We start from the raw sequence: 5,636 nt of genomic DNA on the forward strand, positions 1-5,636 counted from the left end.
TATATGCGTTATTTGGAAAGGCCGCCAGATGAAATATGCATATTCCAAACGGGACCTAACAAATGCAATATACAGTTTTTTGAGGGTGTAAGGGTCTGAAAAATCTGAACTATTACGACGAACAAATGCTAGCATCGCATAACCCTTTGCAACTAAAAAATTTATATGACTAGCGAACGTAAGCTTCGAGTCAAAAAAAATTCCTAAGTCTTTGATTTGATCCACAGACTTCAAATTAGAGCCTGAAATATGGTAGGTCGTTGTTAAGCAATTGAGCTTTTTAGAAAAAGCTACATGAAAGCATTTGTCAATGTTCAAATAGAGACGGTTTTTCATACACCATGAATGAACTCTGTCAAGGTCAGATTGCAGCAGAGCTTGATCAGCAGCGAACGATATTGCAGAGTGAATCTTTAGGTGGTCAGCATAAAGAAGAAACTTCGAATATAAAAAGCAAGAACTTATATCATTTATAAAAATGGTAAACAAGAGCGGCCCAAGAATGCTACCTTGCGGAACTCCTGACGTTGCAAGATATGGGCAAGAAGTATTGTTGTCAAGTACGACTGAATAACTCCTACCAGATAAGTAGGATTCTATCCATTTTAGAAAAGTAGCGTGAAATCCTGAAAGTTTAAGTTACTAAGCAAAATTTTGTGCGAAATCCTATCAAAAGCCTTGGCAAAGTCAGTGTAAATGCCATCTACTTGGAGGCCTGCTTCAAAACTTGCTAGGCAGTCATCAGAAAAATGGCCAGATTAGATACTGTAGATCTGCCCTTAAAAAACCCATGTTGATTCGGGATGATTATATTAGAAACTGAAAAAAAACATTTTTTCTTTAATTATGCACTCAAATACCTTAGCAATTGTTGTCAATTTCGTAATAGGCCTGTAATTTGTAACGTCATTCTTGTTACCACTTTTGAAGAATGGCGTAACATATGATTTTTTCCAGTCCTGTAAGAATAGCCCAGACGTGAGCGATTTATTAAAAATTAAAGCGAATGGCTTACTGAAGGAGTAGCAATTTTTTAACAAAATAGGGGATAAACCATCAGTTTGCATTGGGGGCTTAATAGAAATAATCGCTTTTTGAACATCATCCACTGTTATGGACAAAGATCCAAAGAATAAAGGGGAATTTGAAAAATCTGACCTATCCGGCACACTATCAGTGACAGATACAAAATTGGTACTAAAAAATTCGGCAAAAAGGTTAACCGTATCCTCCGCAGATTTCGCTTGCTTATCCTTATAAAACACAAAGGACGTTATACCCGAATTCGATTTTTTAGATTCAATATAGGCCCAGAAAGCTTTCGGGTTATTTTTGATGTTACTTTCGAAGTTACGAATATAACGATTATGCAAAATCTTGTCTAGGTTCCTAAAAAAATGTTCAGTACTAATTGAAACTTTATACTTATTGTATGACTTACTACAACGGTTTTTAAACGTTTAAGCTCCTTAGAGAACCACGGTAGCTTGTAATTCTTAACCCGTAAAATAGGAATATGTTCAAAACAAATATCATTAAGTTTAGATTTAAAAAGTTGAAAACAGCTAGTTGTATCTGCTAGTTGCTGCTAGTTTTTGGAAACNACAAATATCATTAAGTTTAGATTTAAAAAGTTGAAAACAGCTAGTTGTATTTGCTAGTTGCTGCTAGTTTTTTGGGTTAAGAAACGCTTTCCAGCTGAAATTAAGAAAGNGGTAGCTTGTAATTCTTAACCCGTAAAATAGGAATATGTTCAAAACAAATATCATTAAGTTTAGATTTAAAAAGTTGAAAACAGCTAGTTGTATCTGCTAGTTGCTGCTAGTTTTTGGAAACAAAGCTAATATTATATACAAAGCAAGGTATAAAAAATAGCGGTGATACCTTTTTCGAGCTGCAAAAACAAATGTACCAATTGAATCGGAGAATGTAATAAATTTGTATACTAAGTACCTGTAAATAGTATATACCCTGCAAAAATCGCGACTACTCCATGCATGCATATAAAGAGTACTACCTAAGGATCAAGGAGTACTTCAAAATTAACCGCAATTCATATAAATAATATGGCCCAATTAACATTGCGATGTCCTAGGGAAGGACCATATACTCCATCCCTGCATTATATCAGAGTAGCATAGAGTAGCGTTTGTACACGCTTTTGTTCTTCACTTCCCAGATGCTTTTTCAAAATAAATAAAAACCAAAAACAAAAATTAAAAAGCACAGGGAGCTAACAACTAACAGCGAGCATCTCTACACGTTCAGCTACAGCCAGACATGGAAATGTGCTTTCAAACGCTCAACTTCAATCACATTTCGTTAAAACACGACCAGTGATCGGGTAACAAACAATAAGCGGTCGCTAGTCCGCTACAGCATGTTAGAGGAACACTTTTCGTCGCCTGGGTAAAAGATTGTCGTAAGCGCAATTTTGACGATTTTTAGTTATAGATGCAGTTATATATTTTGAAATAAGGTCTTTCGATTGGGGTTATCAGTTTCTAGATATCTCCATTAGTTTCCGAGATAATGACTACAATTTTTTCAATAATTTAGTAAGAATTTAGTTAGTGATGCAGTCATATTAAACTAATCAATATACTAAAAATGGCGTTCCCCATTTTTGGATATCTCTTTTAGCTTCCGAGATATTGAGTAAAAAGTGTCGTTAATTTAGTAGAAATTTTGATCACATTTTGTGGTATTTCATACAATGTGGCTGCCAAATTGTGGACAAATGACGCTTACGACAAAATTTTACTAAAAAAGTCCTTCATAAACTCAAAACTAATTAAGAATAAATATTAAAAATTAAATAATTTAAGAATTTTATGGACTAGTAACATTTTCAGAGACTTAAGAGAAAATCTACCTTCGCGTTTAGAGCAGTGTCCGCCAAAAAGAGAAAAGTCTTAAAATGAGAATGTATTAGTTATGAGATAAAAAATGAGAATGTGTTGGTGGTAATGCACGGAAATGCGTCATCAACCGGCTTCGCCTATTGTTTGCATGCAACTAAATAAAATTTGTTGCTCTGCTACTCTTTCTGTTGACGTTCGGATTGTGTACGTGTAAGAAGCCGATTGTGTACATGTGAAAGGCCGAATATAGTTCGTTTCCCAGGAAAGTGTTTGGCGGGCACTGGTTTAGAGAGATTGTATTCCAAACTTCAATCGCGATTTCCCACATCCTGCCGAAATTAACATACGACAATCTTTTACCCAGGCGACGTTTTGTAAGTACTCCAATATACCACAAATACACGATTGAGAGAAATAGAGATTGCGCCAATCGCGGAACCGCTAATCCGCTCCTTGTGATTTTGACAGAATCAGCTGTGTGCGTGACGACATCCTGGTGCCATTGTTGATTGTGAGCATACGAAAAAACCAAATAACAATTTTAATATTTGTGCGTTAATATTTCTGCGTGGTTTTAAACAATTATTGAGACATTAAAAAGCAAAATGAAGTGTGCAGTGGCAAAGTGTAATAGTGAAAACAAAAGGAAAGCGTGCTATATAAGTTTTTTTTTCGTTTCCTACGGACGCAAACCTGGCGAAAAAGTGGAAGCAGTTCTGCCGGCGAGGAGATGCATTAAACACCAAATCGAGCTTTGTGTGCATGAAGCACCTTACTACTGAAGATATTGAAAATAATATTTTTAGTGCTGGTATGAGGTAATGCACCAGTGGATAAGGTCGCCAGGCACTAATTCAAGCGGCATCTTACCGCGCTGTTTCGTACCTAATACAAAACAGTGGCCAAATTATTATACATTTAAAAGTTCAGCTGTGGAGTTTATGGTGGTTGGCTACCGTCCAAAAATATAAATATGCACTCTGCATGGCTTTTTACAATGGCGAGTCCAAAAATTCACTTTGCTGCACACCTTCCTTTTGGTCTACATGAAATTGCAAACACTGGTAGTACTTCTATTTTTTCATTTGCTAAATATCGTACTTACCTAAAGTGCTACGTGTCCAAAATTATTGCTACGTGTTCCTAATTAATATTTATTGATTCCAGCAAAATGGGCCTTGTAATATTAAAATTAACACATTTTTCTGCATTGTTTAGATATTTCTCTCTCGCAATTGCACCAAGATAACGTCACGCAAAAATTACGCTCAAAAATCCTCTCTCATTGGCGCAATCTTGTATTTTATCATTCTTGCCACAAATAGACTACAAGGTCCAACGATTATTGCAGGGCATGAACCAACGACTATAGATAACCTAATCAGCCATGATTCAATTATTCATGATTATTGAATCATGCTAATCAGCCATCGTTGTATTTGTAATCGATTTTCAGAAAAAAGTTATTGACGTTTTTCGGGTTTCTTTACACAGTCTTCTACCTCTTCGTAGTGATCATGCTAATCAGCCATCGTTGTATTTGTAATCGATTTTCAGAAAAAAGTTATTGACGTTTTTCGGGTTTCTTTACACAGTCTTCTACCTCTTCGTAGTGATCATGCTAATCAGCCATCGTTGTATTTGTAATCGATTTTCAGAAAAAAGTTATTGACGTTTTTCGGGTTTCTTTACACAGTCTTCTACCTCTTCGTAGTGATCATGCTAATCAGCCATCGTTGTATTTGTAATCGATTTTCAGAAAAAAGTTATTGACGTTTTTCGGGTTTCTTTACACAGTCTTCTACCTCTTCGTAGTGATCATGCTAATCAGCCATCGTTGTATTTGTAATCGATTTTCAGAAAAAACGTTTTCGTAGCGTTATTGACGTTTTTCGGGATTCTTTACACAGTCTTCTACCTCTTCGTAGTGATCATGCTAATCAGCCATCGTTGTATTTGTAATCGATTTTCAGAAAAAAGTTATTGACGTTTTTCGGGTTTCTTTACACAGTCTTCTACCTCTTCGTAGTGATCATGCTAATCAGCCATCGTTGTATTTGTAATCGATTTTCAGGAAAAAGTTTTCGTAGCGTTATTGACGTTTTTCGGGTTTCTTTACACAGTCTTCTACCTCTTCGTAGTGATCATGCTAATCAGCCATCGTTGTATTTGTAATCGATTTTCAGAAAAAAGTTTTCGTAGCGTTAATGACGTTTTTCGGGTTTCTTTACACCGTCTTCTACCTCTTCGTAGTGATTTTTTAGTGATTGAATGTGTTTTCTGCAGCGATTTTAATTATAAATTTTGGTTTATAACATATTTATGATATAAAATGAAGTGATGTGTGATTGGAACAAGTTTGTGCGTATGTTTGGTTTGCCAAAAGGCGTAAATTTGTGTGAAAAGTGCACCCACGCTTGTGGCCATAACGTTGGCATTGAAAAATCGACCCGTGGTAATGATATGCGATTGTAAAACACTTTCAATCATGAAAACCATGTCACTCCAGCAACACTCCCCAAAAAGTCTTATGTTTTATGAACTATTTTTGCTAATTGTCATCAAGTTTCACGGTAATTCTCTAGGGTGGGGTAACAACCCCTAAAAAAGGTGCGGAATAGTCGGGAGTCGAGGTATTGATTTTTTGGAAAAAGCGCCGCAGTCGAAAATTTTTAATAAAAAATCGCGCGATAAATAATGAAAATTTTTAATAAAAAACCGCGTGATGGTATAGCGAAATTTGCTATTATATTTTGGTTACAATATCTTATT

This window comes from Rhagoletis zephyria, unplaced genomic scaffold (assembly GCF_001687245.7).
Source record: "Rhagoletis zephyria isolate East Lansing unplaced genomic scaffold, Rhagoletis_zephyria_1.1 Rzeph_scaffold_15044, whole genome shotgun sequence".
In the NCBI taxonomy this organism is placed as follows: Eukaryota; Metazoa; Arthropoda; class Insecta; order Diptera; family Tephritidae; genus Rhagoletis; species Rhagoletis zephyria.